The sequence below is a fragment of the Gopherus evgoodei genome, chromosome 1 (genome assembly GCF_007399415.2).
Source record: "Gopherus evgoodei ecotype Sinaloan lineage chromosome 1, rGopEvg1_v1.p, whole genome shotgun sequence".
Taxonomy (NCBI): Eukaryota; Metazoa; Chordata; order Testudines; family Testudinidae; genus Gopherus; species Gopherus evgoodei.
Window position 1 is genome coordinate 41,635,250 of NC_044322.1, and position 20,963 is coordinate 41,656,212.

The 20,963-nt window shown below is 40.7% G+C and overlaps 1 protein-coding gene across 9 annotated transcripts in view; it reads right to left on the reverse strand.

Moving 5' to 3' along the window:
• LNX2 (ligand of numb-protein X 2) overlaps positions 1-20,963 on the reverse strand; it is a 110,981-nt gene that overhangs the window by 47,435 nt on the left and 42,583 nt on the right. The window contains exon 4 of one of the 9 annotated variants that reach the window (XM_030562586.1): positions 18,053-18,248. The exons of 6 other annotated variants lie outside the window; for them this stretch is intronic. The gene's annotated coding sequence lies outside the window, so the exon portion shown is untranslated. Of the gene's footprint in view, positions 1-1,837; positions 1,862-15,578; positions 15,603-18,052; positions 18,249-20,963 lie in introns of those variants that run through there. 2 more of the 9 variants (XM_030562603.1, XM_030562585.1) reach the window with 2 other exon arrangements.

Below are 20,963 nucleotides of genomic sequence, written 5' to 3' on the forward strand. Positions count from 1 at the left end.
AGTAGCTTGGACTGTGCCAGAAAGGAACCCTGTTAAACTGGGCAGCAACTACAAGAGACTAAATATTTAGTCAGAAGTATTTGTTCAAAGTGTGCAAAAATCATCACCTTCCACAACCCATTTAGAGGGTACCCTCATTTTTGGCTCAGGAGATTGCAATAGACCTACTCTAGTCAAACAAATCTTAATGGAAACAGGAGAGATGAGGACTGGTACCTCATAGGCCTCTTCAATGAAACACTAAGTTCACTATAACAAATACAGATGCTACATTAGATAAGTCTCCAACTCAAAGAAAAGGAGAGATCAAAGAAGAGAAATTTTTAAGAGAGACACTATTTTTTGTATATATATTAGACATAAGAAATTTGGAAAATTTAGACCAAGCAAGAGACCCTCAAAAAGTTGGAGAAAAAGAGAAACCAAGACGTACAGTAGAATAAACAAGGGTGTGAAAGCAGGAAACACCAAGTTTTTTTTTTTTAAACACTTTATCTATTAGATGCAAAAACACCCAACCCCACCTGGTGACAATCACCAAGATTATGAGCTCTCTCTCCTCCCTTCAGGAACCTACTTCAACTACTCCTGACTGAGGCAGGGAGCAAAAGACTCAGACAAAATTGTGCTAACACATGCAGGACTTCTTAGAAATTTAAAACTAACCCATTTGTGGAGCAGGGACACAATATACGGATTCATGACGTGCATCCGACGAAGTGGATATTCACCCATGAAACTTCAAGCTCCAAAACGTCTGTTAGTCTATAAGGTGCCACAGGACTCTTTGCTGCTTTTACAGATCCAGACTAACACAGCTACCCCTCTGAATATAGGGATTGTGGTACAAGGGTAATATGAGAAGCAAAGAAACCTAAGAGCCGCATTCTGGGCACAGTGGAGAAAATATGTACAGAAACAAGAGGAAGGCCAGCATACAATAGATAAAAACAGTCAGTGTGTTTATATTTAAAGCATGAAAAAGTTTTTATGTCATTTATAGAAAACAAATGCTCTATCCAGGCTCTGTTATTGAAAACTCAAAACAAAATATTGTAGTTAGATAGACTAAAAGGTCAGTCTAAAACATCAAAGCTTTCTAGAAAAACAGGCCCAAGGTACCTTATACTAGTGCTTTGGACCAAATTAACAGCAGAATGATCTGAATTATATTAAAGATAATGACCACTTGTTGCTGTCAAATACTGAATTTCGGTAGATCAACTTAAAAAGCAAAGCAAACCTGCATACCAGAATCAGACATAAAATACAAATATATTTTGGTGTCATCTGCATAACAGTGAAATCTTATCTCAAAGACATTAAATAATGGCAGAATATTCTGAAAATACATAAAGAACTAGAGAGAAGTACAGAACCCCTTAGAGATGCTCCATATACAAGTAGTTATAGTGGGACATATATTCAGGATCCATAAGTGTTTAAAAATTCTTTACATTAAAAAAATCACATCAAAACAAGGACATAAGAGTTCAAACTAAGACCATAAAACATTCAAGGGGCAATGGGTCTCTATCTTTTCCATATCTATATTGTGACCACATGTTACAACACAAAACATCACGGGCGCTCACTCCCATTAACCAGGAAGAAAGGGAAATGGTTGTGAACCCTTGTTTATGACTCCCAGGTTCAAAATCCACATTATAGTGAAATAGTAGTCAGGATATCAGAAGCCTAGCTGGCAGTTCTGTGGCCATAATAATCATATGCTATAATGCCAGAATAAATATGCAAAACTTTACAGACCTTGCCCATGGTTTCTATTATACTATGAAAATAAAACACAAACTTGCCATAAACACAGACTACATACCACAGGAACCTATGGATGTGTCACCATTATACCTCAGGCAGATGAAACTAGTAGGTGAAATTTTTCTGTCTCTTCAACACTCTGTTGTGTTCTTCTATCAGTAAGAAGAGTAAAGTACATTACTTTTGAATACTAAACTCAATTTCATCTAATAAGGAAAACATTTCATTCAGGATTATACATTCACCAAGTCTGAGACCAAGACTTGTTTGTTATAAAAACAAAGTTTTTTTTTTTTTTTTTGGTAAACGAGTGCAAGATTTAAATAACTTGATTGCTCTCGTAGTTGAAAAAAACAATTTCCCCAAGCTTAAGTAATTCAGCTAAACATGGCTTTTTTCCAAAGTATAGAAAAGCATCAACACAACCGTTGATTAACATCACTGTAAGGGGTAGGATTTTATGTCTGAGAAAAAAAATTAGTATGCTTGCAGTCAAGAAATTAACAGCAAGGGAATAATTAGCCAGACTGCTTCTTTCTTACTGATTGACTGAATTGCGGAGGGAGGCAGAGAGTGAAAATTTTGCTTATCCATGCATTTATTTTCTACAAGACAATCTATCTAACAGCTTTTAACATCTGGGTTGCCCTTTCTACTTGGAGAGATTAGACAGCAGAAAGCCATCAATCAACAAGCTAAGCCTTCTATAAAGCTTACTCCCATGTATCCTGTTCCCAGATGACAGCTTCCACAGAAAAACAGAACAACTTTAACTATATTAAACATAATGGTCTCCCTTGGTACCCAGAATGTAACATATAAAAGACATGATTTGGTTAAATTATACAGATTTTTAGAAGCCAGAGGCAGGTGAGAGAAATAAAAAGTGAAGTGTGGCTATATTCCCTTTTCATCTTGCTCGAGAGGTGTCTTAATTGGAGAGCAAGCCCCAAACACATCACTATCCTAAGGGTCTAAATGAAGACATCCCCAAGGAGATAACTATCTTGGAGCTGCCCTGGAGAGAGGGTCAAGGTCTCAGCAGCCACAAGGAGGTGAACCCAACACAGACAGAAAAATAAGGGAGGGTGGGGAGAAGAAAGAATCAATTGCTTCTTGCAAATCCCCCCAGTGGAAGTAGATTCCAGAGTAAGAGTTTTAGGATGTCTGTAGGCAGAAATAGGAAACCTGACCCTTCAGACAAACTTACACCATCTTCCATGACAGACACCTACCTCCTCTTTGGCTTCCCCTTCTCTGCCAGTCAATCACATTCTGGATGGCAATGGGAGCTGAAATTTTTCTGTGAGGCAGATTATGCTCAGTAACAAGCTCTTTGGCTCAGTAAAAGGATAAGGAAACTAGGTAAAATATATGATCAAATGAAAAAGCACACTTATCTAAGATGGAAAATTTCTAAGGAGATCTAAACCAGATAGGTGGGAACTCTTGGTTCTGCCCACTCTTCTTGGTGTGAAGGATGGATTCCTGAGACAAGCGAGGGGATAGATTTTTACAAATGGCTCAGGCCCCTTGACTGAGAGCTATGGACTCTGCCTTAAACAGACTTCCTTTTAAAAGTGTGAAGTCAAAATCCTAGTGAGGCAAATAGAAAGGAGCATAACAACTGCCAAATAAGTGCAAGAGTGTAATAAGAAAAACCAAAGAGGAGTTTAAGAACGGCTAGTCAAAAACTCCAAAGATAATAACAAAATGTTTTTTTAAGTACATCAGACGCAGGAAACCTGCTAAACAAATAGTGGGGCCTCTTGACAATCGAAATACAAAAGGAGAGCTTAAAGATGATAAAGTCACTGCGGAGAAACTAAATGGATTCTTTGCTTCAGTCTTCACGGATGAGGATGTTAGGGAGATTTCACACCTGAGCCGGCTTTTGTGGGTGACAAATCTGAGGAACTGTCACAGACTGAAGTGTCACTAGAGGAGGTTTTGGAATTAATTGATAAACTCAACATTAACAATGTCACTGGGACCAGATGGCATTCACCCCAAGAGTTCTGAAAGAACTCAAATGTGAAGTTGCAGATTAACTAAGGTTTGTAACCTGTCCTTTAAATCGGCTTCGGTACCCAATGACTGGAAGTGAACTAATGTAACGCCAATATTTAAAAAGGGCTTCTAGAGGGATCCCAGCAATTACAGACTGGTAAGTATAACGTCGGTACCGGGCAAATTGTCAAAACAATAGTTAAGAATAAAAGTGTCAGACACATAGAAAAACAAACTGTTGAGCAATAATCAACATGGTTTCTGAAAAGAGAAATGGTGTCTTACTAAATCTATTAGAGTTCTTGAAGGGGTCAACAAACATTGGACAAGGGGGATCCAGTGGACATAGTGTACTTAGATTCCAGAAAGCCTTTGACAAGGTCCCTCCCAAAGGCTCTTACGTAAATTAAGCTGCATGGGATAAAAGGGAAGGTCCTTTCATGGACTGAGAACTGGTTAAAAGGACCGGGAAACAAAGGGAGGAATTAATGGTAAATTCTCAGAATGGAGAGGGGTAACTAGTGGTGTTCCCCAAGGGTCAGTCCTAGGACCAATCCTATTCAATTTATTCATAAATGATCTGGAGAAAGGGGTAAACAGTGAGGTGGTAAAGTTTGCAGATGATACTAAACTGCTCAAGATAGTTAAGACCAAAGCAGATGAGGAAGAACTTCAAAAAGATCTCACAAAACTAAGTGACTGGGCAACAAAATGGCAAATGAAATTTAATGTGGATAAATGTAAAGTAATGCACATTGGAAAAAATAACCCTAACTATACATACAATATAATGGGGGCTAATTTAGCTACAATGGGTCAGGAAAAAGATCTTGGAGTCATCGTGGATGACATCTCTGAAGATGTCCACGCAGTGTGCAGAGGCGGTCAAAAAAGCAAACAGGATGTTAGGAATCATTAAAAAGGGGAGAGAGAATAAGACTGAGAATATATTATTGCCCTTATAAAAATCCATGGTACTCCCACATCTTGAATACTGTGTACAGATGTGGTCTCCTCACCTCATAAAAGATATTCTAGCACTAGAAAAGGTTCAGAAAAGGGCAAGTAAAATGATTAGGGGTTTGCAGAGGGTCCCATATGAAGAAAGATTAAAATGGTTAGGACTCTTCAGCTTGGAAAAGAGGAGACTAAGGGGGGATATGATAGAGGTATATAAAATTATGAGTGATGTAGAGAAAGTGGATAAGGAAAAGTTATTTACTTATTCCCATAATACAAGAACTAGGGGTCACCAAATGAAATTAATAGGCAGCAGGTTTAAAACAAATAAAAGGAAGTTCTTCTTCACGCAGCGCACAGTCAACTTGTGGAACTCCTTACCTGAGGAGGTTGTAAAGGCTAGGACTATAACAGTGTTTAAAAGAGAACTGGATTAATTCATGGTGGCTAAATCCATAAACGGCTATTAGCCAGGATGGGTAAAGAACGGTGTCCCTAGCCTCTGTTCATCAGAGGATGGAGATGGATGGCAGGAGAGAGATCATTTGATCATTGCCTGTTAGGTTCACTCCCTCTGGGGCACTTGGCATTGGCCACGGTCGGTAGACAGATACTGGGCTAGATGGACCTTTGGTCTGACCCAGTACGGCCGTTCTTATGTTCTTTTCCCTGCCAACAGGCAGGGGCAATCAATATATTACAGGTTACCAACCATATTCTCAGAGCAGTCCAGGGAACACTTCAGACCACAAAGCGTCAGGGACATTACGCTATGAGGGAGAAGTGTGGGGTTATAGAAAGGAAACAAAAGGCATCCTGGATAGAAGGGGACTTGAAGCTTCAGTCATCTGCATCAACCCGCTAAAGGTTGTCACTAGAAAGCACTTAAACTGGCCTACCCAGTCATAATATAGGAATGCTTCTCCAGAGATCTGGAAACTATTTACCTGTTCCCAGTGCATGGTAAATATTTCCAAGACGGAGGCAGCTTCTAAAAAATATTTACCTTCTTATGTTATATTTTCATGGCAGACTTCTCTATACTCAAATTAGCCTACATCAAGTAAGAGCTGCAAATTAGCATTTGAATGGCACAGAATTACTGTATTAACTGCAGAGTGATTCCATTTAGTAGGTAGCACAGTGTGATTGTATTAGAGCTAATGACTTGTGCTACACCCCCTGGTGAATCAGTCAACTCAAGTTAAAAACTACCAACACCCTGAAGTTCCGGGATTTTAATGTGTGGATAGGATTTGAGTTAACAGAGCAGTAAAGACAAAACCCTAGATGGTGGCTGGTCACACCTGGGTTAGATCACCTGAAGTGCTCACACCCAAGCACAGATCACCCGAGATAACTCTGCAGTGAAGACCTACCAAATGGGTGTTGCTGTAATATAACCAAAGTTCATATAGTAAAATAGTGCATGATCAGACAAGAGAGGAAAATAAATTAGAAATCTGCATCAAGACATCCCTCGACAACAGCCTGACCCAGCACCTCTAAAGTAAACACAAGGTTTGTCATTGGTTTCAATAGAAGCAGGACTGGCCCCACTTTAGGCCCCAGACTGCACCAGATTGGTCTCTTGCACAGAGCCTCACTAAAGTCAACAGGGCTCTGCACAAGAGCTGGGGTCCACTCATGAGGAATTCACAATGCAGCCTCAGGGTCTCCTTGGTTTTTAACTCTTCTGAATGATTTTCTATTCACTTCACGACACCACAGAAGTTTCAGAATGTCATAGGTTTTAGCAGTCGGCATGCTGCAGAAACTACGGACCTTTCTGCAAAATTTAAATCCAGAATGCCATGGAAAACACTGGATGTCCTGGTTCTGAGTAACTGGAAATTCTTATGCTGCCTACTTTTAAGTTAAAATCTTTACTGAATGCAAAAGAAAATCTAAGGACAAAAATACAACACTGAAAATAAACAGATACGTATGTGATACAAATCTATACATTAATAACTTGAGACCTTTGAAAGAAAGCTCAGATGGTTGGGACATGTACACTATATGGAAGATGGGAAACATGCTAAGTAAGCATTGAACTGGATACCTGAGACAGAACAGAGAAAACGAGCAAGACCAAGGAAGAACTGGCAGAAGACAGTGACAGAGAATACTGAATGTGGTGGCATCACCTGGGAAGAAGTACCACAGTTAGCAAGCGACTGCAATCAGTGAAGGAACTGGACTGCCCGATGTGTCAGCATCACAGGCGGAACGAAGGTCAAAGATATATGTGATATAAAACTATACAGTAGTAACTTGCTACGTTTAGTGAATATTATGAGATACTCATAAAACTTTCTTTTAATAAAAATTCTCTCTCTCTCACACACACACTCCTACCCCAACCACTTTATCCAGGATTTTAAAAATAGAATTCACACAGGAATTAAATCTCTGTATGGCTATATCCAAAGGAGACAAAGAATATACAAATTAAGATAACATTGTATTTGTATCAGTCAAAAACTGGGCATAATACACTTTCTTACTCCAGTCTTTAATTCCACAGCCACGAAATGTGCTTACAGACTTGTAAGGAGTATTTGTCAGATAAAACTGTTTTTCTTAAATCCATTTCCATATCTATTCTATGTCTTAAAGCTTTTTACTTCCACACCCTTAAAATCCTTTCCTATTTACTATTGTGGTTGGTTGCAATTAAAATAAATAGTAATCCTCAGGTCATCAGGATCCACAGAATAGCAAGTTTCTCTCAATGGTATGCAGTGAGTTAAACAGTACATACAATGGAGTGGGAAGTTTGTCCAGTAGAGTACATCCCTTGTAATCCTACAAGATGTTTCTTGGGAACTAAGTATTTCTGTATTTCACTAAGAGGTTATTGAAATACAGTAGAACAGTGGTTTTCAAACTTTTTTTCTGGTAACCCAGTTGAAGAAAAATTGTTAAGGCCTACGACACACCGGAGCTGGGGATGAGGGATTTGGGATGTGGGAGGGGCTCAGGGGCTGGGTAGAGGGTTGGGGTGAAAGGCCTGCGGGGTGGGGCTGGGAAGGAGTCGTTCAGAGGTGTGGAGGGGGCTCTAAGATAGGTCAGAGGATCAGGGGCTTTGGGTTGGGGGTGCAGGCTCTGGGGTGGGGCCCAGAGATGAGGGGTTTGGGGTGCAGGACGGAGTTCTGGGTTTGGGGAGGCTCAGGGTTGGGGCAGGGGATTGGAGCGTGGGGTTGGGGAGCAGGCTTACCTCGGGCAGCTCCCAGGCAGCGGCACAGCTAAGGCAGCCTTCCTGCCTGTCCTGGCACCATGACCGCACTGTGTCCCAGAAGCGGCCAGTGGCAGGTCCAGCTCCTAGGCGAAGGCACGCAAGCGGCTCCGCGCAGCTCTCGCTCACAGGGATCAGGCCCCCTAACTCCCATTGGCTAGTTCCTGGCCAATGGGAGTGTGGAGTTGGTGCTCAGGGCAGGGGCAGCGCGCAGAGCCCCATGGTCCCCGCTGCCTAGTAGCCAGATCTGCTGCTGGCTGCTTCTGGGGCACAGCGTGGTGTCAGAACAGGTAGCAACTAGCCTGCCTCAGCTGAGCAGCACCGCCGATGGGACTTTTAACAGCCCAGTCGACGATGCAGACCAAAGCTGCTGCGACCCAGTGCCTTCCATTTTGCGACCCAGTACTGAAAACCACTGCAGTAGAGGGTTCAAGTAATACAGCAACTAACAGAACAGATTCTGATACACATTCTAGGGCCTGGTCTACACTACGCGTTTAAACCAAATTTAGCAGCGTTAAACCAATTTAATGCTGCACCCGTCCACACAACGAGGCCCTTTATATCGATATAAAGGGCTCTTTAAACCAGTTTCTGTACTCCTCCCCGACGAGAGGAGTAGCGCTGAAATTGGTATCGGATTAGGGTTAGCGTGGCCGCAAATCGACGGTAGTGGCCTCCGGGCGGTATCCCACAGTGCACCATTGTGACCGCTCTGGACAGCAATCCGAACTCGGATGCACTGGCCAGGTAGACAGGAAAAGCCCTGCGAACTTTTGAATTTCATTTCCTGTTTGCCCAGCGCGGAGCTCTGATCAGCACGAGTGGTGATGCAGCCCAAATCCAAAAAGAGCTCCAGCATGGACTGTACAGGAGATACTGGATCTGATTGCTGTATGGGGAGACAAATCTGTTCTATCACAGCTCCGTTACAGAAGACGAAATGAGAAAGCATTTGAAAAAATCTCCTGTGGACTCTGTATCATAGCCTGCACAGTGCTGTGTGACAAGCATAACGGAAAGCCAAAGAATCAAATGGACGGTCATGGAGGGAGGGAGGGGGTACTGAGGACTCCAGCTATCCCACAGTCCCCGCAGTCTCCGAAAAGCATTTGCATTCTTGGCTGAGCTCCAAATGCCTGTAGGGTCAAACACATTGTCCGGGATGTTTCAGGGTATATGTCATCAATTTACCACCCCTCCCCCCCGACGAAAGAAAAGGGAAAAAAATCGTTTCTTGACTTTTTTATATGTCACCCTATGTCTACTGCATGCTGCTGGTAGATGCGGTGCTGCGGCAATGAATAGCAGCATCCTCTCCTCTCCCCCCCCTCCCCTCCCCGGTGGCAGACGGTACCGTACAAAAGGACTGATAGCTGTCCTCATCATCATGTGAGTGCTCCTGGCTGGCCTCAGATGAGGTCGGCCAGGGGCGCCTGGGTAAAAATAGGAATGACTCCTGGTCATTCCCGGTAGATGGTACAGAACGGCTGGTAACCGTCCTCATTATAGCAACTGGGGGCTGAGTTCCATCAGCCCCCCACCTTTCATGTCTAAAGAAAAGATTCTGTACTGCCTGGACTATCATAGCAGCTGGAGGCTGCCTCCCCCTCATTTTATCTCACTAACAAGTCAGTGTTTCTTATTCCTGCATTCTTCATTACTTCATCACACAAATGGAGGGACACTGCCACGGTAGCCCAGGAGGGTTGGGGGAGGAGGGAAGCAATGGGTGGGGTTGTTGCAGGAGCACTCCCTAGAATGGCATGCAGCTCATCATTTCTGCGGGATCTGACACGGAGCGGCTGTGCTCTGGTTCTCTGATACATGGCTCTCTAGTACACTTGTCCCATATTCTAGGCAGGACTAACTCTATTTTTAGATAAACCATAAAGGAGGGATTGACTCGGGGAGCCATTCCCATTTTTGTCTTTGCGCCCCCAGCCGACCTCAGCGAAGGCCAGCCAGGAGCACCCATGACAGCAGCAGACGGAACAGATCGACTGATAACCATCATCTCATCGCCAATTTACAATGGCACAGCAGACGGTACAGAATGACTGGTAACCGTCTCTGCTACCTTGCAATGGCAAATGAATGCTGCTGTGTAGCACTGCAGTACCGCCTCTGTCAGCGGCATTCAGTACACATAAGGTGACAGTGACAAAAGGTAAAACGGACTCCATGGTTGCCATGCTATGGCATCTGCCAGGGCAATCCAGGGAAAAAGGGCGCGAAATGATTGTCTGCCGTTGCTTTCACGGAGGAAGGAATGAGTGACGACATTTACCCAGAATCACCCACGACACTGGTTTTGCACCATCATGCATTGGGATCTCAACCCAGAATTCCAATGGGGGGGGAGATTGTGGGAACTATGGGATAGCTACCAGAGTGCAACGCTCCAGAAATTCGATGCTAGCCTCGGTACATGGACGCACACCACCAAATTATTATGCTTTGTGTGGCCGTATGCACTCGACTTTACTACAATCTGTTTTTCAAAACCGGTTTATTGTAAAATCAGATAAATCCTGTGTGTGACATACCCTAGGTTTACTCTTAAACTTGCCTGGCAGTCTAGGAACAGATGTTAAGCAACTGTTTCCACTAGATCACATGGTATGAAAGCCCAATTTTCAAAACACTGGACACAGAAGGAAAGAATAAATCAGTCCTACACGCCAGCAACATCTTGTCACTTTTCTTGGAAGTCTAGCTCTTTTTTGTTTGTTTGTTAAACTCAAAGAAACAATAGAACCATGAGCATGAAAGTGAAAATTGCTACTTTGTAAACTTAACAGTAGGCAGACTTCATTTCTACTTACAAAAATGCAAAGCATCTGGGAGATACAGAGCCGTAACAAATTTTAGGAAACCAAAGAAAAAAATGAAAAGGTAGAATTACAAAAAATAAGTAACAGGTACTAATGCAGAACACTAAAATAATTTCAAAACTAATTAATGGGTTCATAAAAAGTGTTGGTTGTTTGGTAGCCGTGTTGGTCTAGGGGATATAGAGACGTTCAGGTGCGTGAAGGTATATTTTTTATTGGACCAAACTTTCGGGTTGGTTGTAGAGTGACAAGCCTTTTGATGCTACAATAGAGTTCTTCTCCAAACTTTGGAAGAAGGGCTCGGTGTAGCTCAAAAGCCACCCATCAGAAGTGTGGTTCAAATAAAAAAATAGTACCCCAAGTCCACCCTAGAGTGATCATGCAACGCAAAACAGATTATGGACAAAGTACTTCATCCCACTACTAAATATGGAAAAAAAGCAAACTGGAGAAAACTCAAGGGGGGCTCTCATTTGGATTACTGCTGCAGAGTTAGCAAACAAGGGATGTATCATGCTATAATAACATTTACATTGAATGTCAGCCAAAATAGACAGAAGCTAAGATGTTAAAAAAAATGGATGCCTAAGGTTAGGAACCTGAAACCATGTTAAGCTCCTAAATAAGGGTCTTTGTTTTCAAAAGTGCTGAGGACCCTGCTGCCCCATTTATTTTCACGGGAATGCTGGCTCTCAGAACTGAAAAATCAGACCACTTATATAAAAAGCGTAAACTTCATGCATGCACATTTGAAATCTGGTCAATGTTCAATGACAGAGGGAGAATGGATTGAAAACAATCAACAACACGGAGAAGCAGTCAGCCCTTTCCTCCTTCCTCCTTCTAGGAATGCTTAAATTTGGCACTGCAGATTATAACAAGGATGCTTTGGACTATACTCCCTCTATGTTATTTGTCCACCTCCTCAGGGCTATGTCATAACTTCCAAACCTACTTTGGGTACTCATGGTATGGTCTTGAAGCATGATATACAGGATGCAACACTTTTGAAAGCAGTTTCCTTTAAGAAATGCTGCTCTAGCATTGGAAATAACCTGCCTATGTGCATGTAAGACACACGGGCTGGAAATCAAACTTTCTCTTAACAGGGTAGGTGGCATAAAGATAAAATTCTAATTCATCTCTCTTTCTAAGTCTATAGAACTTTCTCCCCATCCCAAGCTAAATGTTCCAAAATCTTTTTTGTAACAAATAAGATACCTACATTAAAGGTAATATTTTGCATGTCTATCAAGATCTCAGTGTGAATGCAGTGCAGATTAGAAATGGGCATGGAGCTTCTGACCGGGTAGATACTTGTTTCAAAATCCAGATCTGGTAGTGAGTCAGGGTTGCCCATCATCTCACAGAACCTCAGTACCTTGTGTGATGAGTCTAACTCCAGTCCCCAAAGGACAGGTGGAGCCTTTCTACACAATTCACCCACACTAACAGCCTTGCTGGTAGTCTCATCAGAAAAGCCACATCGTAACTGATTATGGAAAATTAACTATTTCAATTCTCACTCTTCTAGGTGGCCCCTTCTGGTCAGATGTGAGGCATGTGGCAGGCAGTATGAGGAAATCAGCACTGCTGCTGCCCAAACTGTTCCTGTTCTGTGGTGAGACAGAGAACTCAGTCTTACAGGCTGTCAGTCATCAGCTTTATAATAATTAATTTGCAGACAGAACTTTGTTAACTCAGAGTTAAGGTTCAGCAGAAATAACACTAACCTTTTTGAAATATTCTTAAAGGATTGTCATACTTCTAAAATTAAACAACAAAAACCTGAATTTTAGTAGCTCTGGGGAACCAAAAATTAACATTGCACTTTAAAATTAACAATCTAAGAACTAGAGATGTAAACCCATCTTTGTCATCAAGAATACACAATTTAATTTAATCAGTAACATAACTAAGAACACTTTGTGCTAGAATACCTTACTCTCAGTTGTAGTGTAATAGAAGACATTAAAAAAAAAAAAAAAAAAGGGTGAGAGAACCAGCCATCTCTCTAGTGACTACTCAGCTAAGTCAGCTGTGAGGAGAACTTATTCTACCTGTGGTTAGGAAAAAAAAAATCCAGGGATCCTGAAAAGTACTTTAGTTGAATGATCATGGGTCTTGTCTACAGACTAGAAATACTCTACAAACAGAAAAATAGATGTACTGTGCTAAATGATGCATCCGAAGAAGTGAGCTGTAGCCCACGAAAGCTTATGCTGAATAAATTTGTTAGTGTCCAAGGTGTCACAAGTATTCTGTTTTTGTACTAAAAGCCACTTATAGCCAAGCCACTTCCATTTCCGAGCTTCAAAACTGAAAACATCGGAACATACAGACTTGCGGGCTGTCTACACAGATCAGTTTAAGTAAAGAGCGTGATTTTAAACCATTGCAAAATCCTGTGTAGATATTTGTTTTGAATAATTCATCTCAGTTTAGCTTAAGTTAATTCCTTTCTGACTTCAGATAAAATAAATAAATAAAGCATTATTAACATATAATTGTCTATTACAATTTTGCATTAGTTTCACTAAAGCTTTTTTAAAAAAGATCTAAGTTAACAAGTGCAACTTTCTCATGTCGAACAATTAATAGAATCAGTATTTTTTCATTTTTAATTGAGTATGACATGATTGTGAGATTGTACAGTTCAGGGCCTGATCTCATAGTTGTTCTGTGTTTGCTCTGGACTTCAAATAGGAGTTTTGTATGGAAAAGACAACAAGATAGAGAACTAACATGATGGCCCAAATACATTTCATATGGACTATCTTTAGGAGACAATAAATGTGATGATTTCACTATAAAGTATATTCCCACATTAATTCTTAATCTGATTATTGTTGCACCACATTAAGTTTAATAAACAATAATGCTAATTTTAAAACTCCCAGACACACTCTTGCCATTTTCTTTTTCTATAGTTTCTTCTATGTCAAATGCTCCTTAGTTTAGTGATAGTTAAACAACGGAAAACACAGAACAAGGAACCAGACTACATGCAAGCCTGGGCAATTGCAGGGACCTGCAGGCCAAGGGGTTTCCCACTGGTCTGATAAATACAAGGGCAAGGGATTGAGTGGATCTAGGTGTGTGTCTGTGTGTTGTGAGACAGGAGCACCAGAAACACATCAGAATGAGACAGAGAAGGCAGTAAGGAAGCCCCAGAGAAGCAACTTGCAGCACATCCCTGAGAAAAGCTAAGAGAGCTTTGGAGAAGAGTGCGATCTGGATAAAAGTTTGGAACTGGGAGCAAAGAAACTGAATCCTGTTTGATTTCTGCTTTGTCCAGGAAAACAGTACTTTATTTATTTGTAAATAAAACAGGATTGCATCAAGAAATACCTGACTCCATCATCAATTTCTCCGCTTAACAGAAACAACCCACAAAAGCTGTGTGACAAAACTCCAAATTTTGGCTGTTTGCATCAAAAGGGACTAACAGTATTATCTTCTACAAAGACCTCCATTTGAAAATATCAAATATGACTGCTTCGAAATACCCATTATCTCCTAGCTTGTAATTTTTACTAGCAGAAAGTTCTGTAAGATGCATAGAATTAGAAAAAAGAAAACTAAATAATAGAGGAATGCAGTTTTGTTTCAAAATATCTTAATTTACTTTTCTTTTTAAATTTAGTAGTGCAGTATTTTGAGTGAAGTTTTTAGGAGGAGATTCTTCACATCAAATTTTTGGACTTATTTTGCAATGTACAGAAAAAATGAAATCAAAACCTTTTTTCATAAGGTAGCTCAAATTACTAAATTAAAGTTTAACTATGTTTCTATGCTGGCTACTGTGAAACCTCATGGACAACTGTACAACTATTACTGTATGTATCCTAGGAGACCAAAGCGATCTCATGTTTAAAGACTTAATTCCATACTCGACTCACAATGCCAATCACATGGATCTAAATAAAACAAGTAGCCTTGACAAAGGAGAAAGTTGATGTTTTATTTGGGCCAGAATGTATGTTAACCTCCACTTATGGCTTATTATAAGCATATTGTTTCCTATTGCATATTATCTTCCTTCCCTCCCCATGTCCCCCACTCTTTCCTGACTACAAAGGTGCTAGAAATCTCTTCTTGCCTTCCTAAATTTTTTTATATATTATACATATATACATACACATACACAAACATTTTTTTTAAAGAAACTTGGATTTTTCAAACCAGAGAGGCTAGAATTCTCTGATTTTAAAATATATCTTGTGAAATTATCAGAAAGGTCTCGTGTTCTTATAATATAAATTCAGATAACTGACCAGATGTCCAGCAAGATTAATCTGTAAAATATAACATGTAGACCTAATAATTTAGGAAGGCATCTTCAAAATACAGATTTTTTAAAATGAAATTAAAGAGCATAAAACCGCTACTTGAGACAGATTAGATTTGTGTAGATTTTACATTGTTTGAATATTTTGTGCATTTGAAACATGCAGCATTTGAAAATATTTCCTGTAATTCTTGTTTGTCATGCACATCACTGGCTCTAACATACAATTAGATAATCTAAGTCCAACCTCTGAAGCACAATTTCTTCAAAAATGCAGGACAGACCATAGGAAACACCCAGGTAGGATTTCTTACAAATCCTCTGCAGACAGAAAGGCAGATAGCAGAGAGGATGTACTGCAAAACCTGAAAACATAAAATATGCCAGTACCCTTCCTTAATCTTTTTAGTCACATATTTTTACCCTTTCTTTCAGAATTTCGACAGAAGTATAAACATACCTGCACAATATGAAGGAAAGAAGAACCTACATTGTTGTTCCCAATGGAGAAAGAGGATATCACATGATGACAGTGAACTTCAAGGGAAAAGGTTATCAGCATGCTGGTATAAGTGAATACACCAGTGGGTAATTAAAATAGGACCAGCCCCCTCTGTAACTACTGGAGTGTAACATAGGCTTTGATTTATATAAAGCGAGTAAACACAACTGATCTCATAATGCTGTATGATGCTAGTTCAGCCTCAATAGCTAGAGTTCACATAAATACTAGAGTGGCACCTGCCAGTGGTTAAAGGATCTGTATTTAATATGTCTTTTTCAAAAAATAATAAATCAGATGCTAAAATTAGCTTCAAGCAGAAACCTAGCCAAGTTCTCATGAACATGTAAGGAAATAGCATCATGATATGTAATATGCAGCATTTTAAAGACACATCAAGAGCATGTATGTATCACAGATAGCAAGAACAGCACCATAATACCTAATGCATATTAGCTGTAAATCACTGCAGCACATTTCTGAGCCACTGTAGTACATGCTGTCCTAGTGTATTAACAATATTATGTAAAGCCTGGTGTGACGGAGTATACCAGGGTTGGCAACCTTTCAGAAGTGCTGTGCCGAGTCTTCATTTATTCACTCTAGTTTAAGGTTTTGCGTGCCAGTAATACATTTTAACGTTTTTAGAAGGTCTCTTTCTATAAGTCTATAATATAACTAAGCTATTGTTGTATGTAATGTAATAAGGTTTTTAAAATGTTTAAGAAGCTTCATTTAAACTAAATTAAAATAAAGAGCCCCCCCGGACCAGTGGCCAGGACCTGGGCAATGCGGGTGCCACTGAAAATCAGCTTGCGTGCCGCCTTTGGCACCTGTGCCATAGGTTGCCTGCCCCTGGAGTATACAAATTCCACACTGGGCTGGAAAGGGTTGAAGGACAGTACTGGGCCCAGGTAGCCCTCCCCCCTGCAGAACATGCTGCAACTGGAGACAGGGTTGAAAATGGAGCAAACCAGCACAGAAAGGGGAGCCTGAGGATGAGTGCAGATGTAGTGTGAAGACTCCTGACAAAGGGGCCGGAGAAGTCTTCCTGAAGGAACGGGACTATATGCTGAGCCCAGTTAGGGCTCACAGTTTGGTTTCTTTTTCATTTTCTTGTTTCTCTTATCTGGGACCAGAAGCTGAAGAAGGAAAGCGGAAGTAGGAAGTGACTAGGGAGGGTAGCTCAGAGGACCCCTTTGGAGGCCAAACACTGCTGACCCTCCTATGGCACTGGGTCACAGCCCATTGGAGGGGGCAGGTCCAGGCTCCCTTACCACAGCTCCGAAGGCTGAGTGTTTATTAACCACTAGGCAATCCAGCCCATCAAAGACCCAATTATACCTGGCTTGACAAAATAATGGTCCAAGAAACATTTCATGTCTGTTTCTCTTCCCTGCACACTTTTTATCTAAAAAAACCCTACTACTAAAACAGGAGATTAAACACAAAATGATATTAAAAATTCTCCCACAACTGTGCGTAGGTGATGAAAAATATCTCAAGGCAGTTTGATCTTATGTATCATTTGTGTTACAACATCTAGTCACAATGAAGAATTCAGCATGGAAAGTTAGCCTTACACTCGAAAATTACTCTGCTTTTGTTGCTTAAAAAGGGACTCAGTCTCTCTCACAGAAGTCTGTTTGTATTTTTAACACTAGATATATTGCATACTAGCACAGCTATTAACTACAAACTATTACCATCCTACACCATCAGCCACTATTTTTATAATGCTGAATATTTTATCTTGGACTTCAATAGTCCCCTCTTTTCCAGTTTAATATGTCCCAGTTATTGTAATAAACACTGTGCTATACACAGAAAAATTATATATAATAAATGTAATAGGCATCTAAAGATGACATTTACTATTTCCTTTAAAGATACATGCTTATTTCGGATTCTTTAGTTCACTTTATTAACAAATACCAAACAATAGAAAATATGCTCTGGTTCTAAAGGTCTCAAATTCAGCCTCTTGGGGTTACTTCTGCAGACTTTTGGGGTCACTCAGTGGCACAGTCTGGTCTCTATGCGGAGGGGGTACTTCCCTCTCAACACCTGTCACGTAATGATTAAAGCAACACAAAAGTGGCTCCTCTTTTTCCTTGCAGCTTGACATAGGCTCATAGGAATGACATTGGAGAGGTGTCATAACCAAGGCTGCTGGTTCCTTCTTGGCTAGTAAAAAGGAGCTGCATGGTACAGATACAGTATCTCCCTGGCTCATAACTCTGGAGCCATCAAAGTTAAATAGAAGGGCTTGTTGGGCTAAGAGTGTCATCCCTGCACTCCCACAAGATAATAGAAGGGACATGGAAGGCATTAAGGAGATCTTGTCCTTCAATTAGAGATGATGGTCTTACATACAACAGTGCATCTTATATATAAGATCACACACATGGGCTCTTCCCCAAAGAGCTTACCTTCTCCAAAGCAACTGAGATGGAAGCTCCCTTGAGGTATCAAAGGTGAAACAGGAAAGCTCCCTCTGCTATAAGGGAGGAGGAAGACAGCTAGGGTTTTCTTTCTTCTACTTTTTTCTGCCCTTCGATAGAAGTGTACACAGGGGTGACTCCATGACATGGCACTGCAGTAATTTCTGTACGCTACTCAGCCCCACTGGAGAGTTTAAAGGGAAGGAGAGGAAAAAAAAGATGGATCCAAAACAGGGAGCACTAATGTATGGAAGAACGTAACTGATTTTTACTACTTCCCCTTTCCAGAACATCATACACATCTCATATAAGCCACTTTGTAAGATCTTAAATAGAAATACTTGACTCGTTTTACAATTCCTCAACCTTTTTCCTTATATGGGAAAAGCTTCCTTTCAACTTCTGCAATCTTTATGAAAACTGAAAAGAATCAGCCTTTTAAAAGCTAAAAAAACAAAGCAAAATACATGCAAGGCACTCCCTCCTTTTTCTACCTTTGGATTTTTCTGTGGTAAAAACTGAACTTTCCACTGATATTCCTTCTTGCATTCACAAAACTCAAATAACTTTGTGCTCCTACTCTCAGATATCAAAGTCAATTTGTCTGAACATGAAACAGAATAACATTTCAATTTATAAGCCATCCATCTCCCTCTCTAACAGCCTAATATAAAACAGTCATTTATACCTGCTATGGGGCATGCATAATTTAAAACTGAATGGGATCTTCAGGCACAACAGTCTCCACTGAAAAGTGATTGACTAGACTAAAAGCATTTCCTTACAGACACATAGATACCAAGATAAGCCTCTGTGGCTTGTCACTGTAGTAACATTGCTATGCCAGGACATCTGCTGCCACTTTCTAAATCAATGCCTAGGGATCTCTGGTCTCACCTGTCCTCTTCTATCAGCCGCCCTGGGATGACATAAACAATTTTACATATAACTAGCTCTCTGCCCATCCACTGTAGGTCAGCTATTTCCAAATGCAAACGGTAACATTAGCTACTGTTTCCAGTAGTTTTCCAGTGTCACTGTAAACTAGGTCTCTACTTAAAATAATTAGAGTGTAGTGTTTTATATGTAACAATTCCTGATCTAATAGTAGGAGTACTTGTGGCACCTTAGAGACTAACAAATTTATTTGAGTGTAAGCTTTCATGGGCTACAGCCCACTGCATCGGATGCACAGAATGGAACATATAGCGAGGAGATCTATATACATACAGAGAACATGAAAAGGTTGGAGTTCCCCAACCAACTCTAAGAGGCTAATTAATTAAGATGAACTGTTGTCAGAAGGAGAAAAAAACTTTTGTAGCGATAATCAAGATAGCCCATTTTAGACAGTCTGACAAGAAGCTGTGAGGATACTTAACATGGGGAAAATAGACTGAATGTGTGTAATGGCTCAGTCATTCACAGTCTCTATTTAAGCCTAAGTTGATAGTATCTAGTTTGCAAATCAATTCAAGTTCAGCAGTTTCTTGTTGGAGTCTGTTTTTGAAGCTTTTCTGTTGCAAAATTGCCACCTTTCAATCTGTTACTGAATGGCCAGAGAGGTTGAAGTGTTCTCCTACTGGATTTTGAATGTTATGATTCCCAATGTCAGGTTTATGTCCATTTATTCTTTTGCGTAGACTCTCAGGTTTGGTCAATGTACATGGCAGAGGGGCATTGCTGGCACATGTTGGCATATATCACATTGGTAGATGTGCAGGTGAATGAGCCCCTGATGGCGTGGCTGATGTGATTAGGTCCTATGATGGTATTCTCTGAAGATATGTGGCCAGAGTTGGCATCGGGCTTTGTTACAAGGATAGGTTTCTGGGTTAGTGTTTTTGTTCTGTGATGTGTGGTTGCTGGTGAGTATTTGTTTCAGGTTGGGGGGGCTGTCTGTAAGCGAGGACAGGTCTGTCTCCTAAGATCCTGAGAGATGATACCTCACTCTCACAGATCTCCACAATTTTAATATTACTAAAAACCTCAAGATCCAGAGCAGTAAAACTCTGAGACTTGTTTATAAACAATCATAATTCTGTTGTGCACAGAAGATTAGACTGTATTAAAAAGACTGATCACAAAAGTTTTTCAAGTTTCTTCCACACTTCAACAGCTTCAGCAATTCAATGTGAATTCCACTGTACAGAAACAAGTATCATTGCTAGTAGCTTAAATATGTGACGTAATTCTTCTAGACACCATTTCAAATTAATGTTTGTTACCCTTCTGGCAACAGCCAATATCCCTGTCTATACTCTTCAAAGATTTTAATGAACTTGGGCTTCCCCCAAACAAACTTCTAGGCAAATTCCAAAGGTATTCATCCTTACTTTATGAGGATAAAACAATAGCCACCTTCACAGCTGCTAAATACAAACAGAAAATGGTTGCTGGAAAACAATTTAAATCATATGGGTAATGCAATCTCTGACATACCTTCTGTCTGAGCCTATTCACAGAAAGCCTGCACCACGTACCAAACAGCCATTTCTTACCATATAAAAGAAGATTTTTCAACCACACTGGCTGCAGAGTCACAAAACTAATCACATGGCACTTATTTTCTCTCTCTCATGTACCTTTTGATTCTATCATTAGCAAATCTAATGAAATATTCAGCTCCATAGGTAGGTAGGAAGGATGACAAGGTGTTTGGTCAAAAAGGGACCCTGGTGGCTCCATCAGCACTGTTGACCAGGCCATTAAAGGTCCGGTCGGCAGTGCTGTGGGGCTAAGGCAGGCTAGTCCCTACATGTCCTGGCACTGCACTGCACTCTGAAAGCGGTCAGCAGGTCCTGCTCCAAGGCGTGGTGGCCCCAGACGCGAAGCCTCCTGCCCCCCCCCCACTAGCGTCAGACCTGCTGGCCGCTTCCGGGGCATGCGCAATATGGTG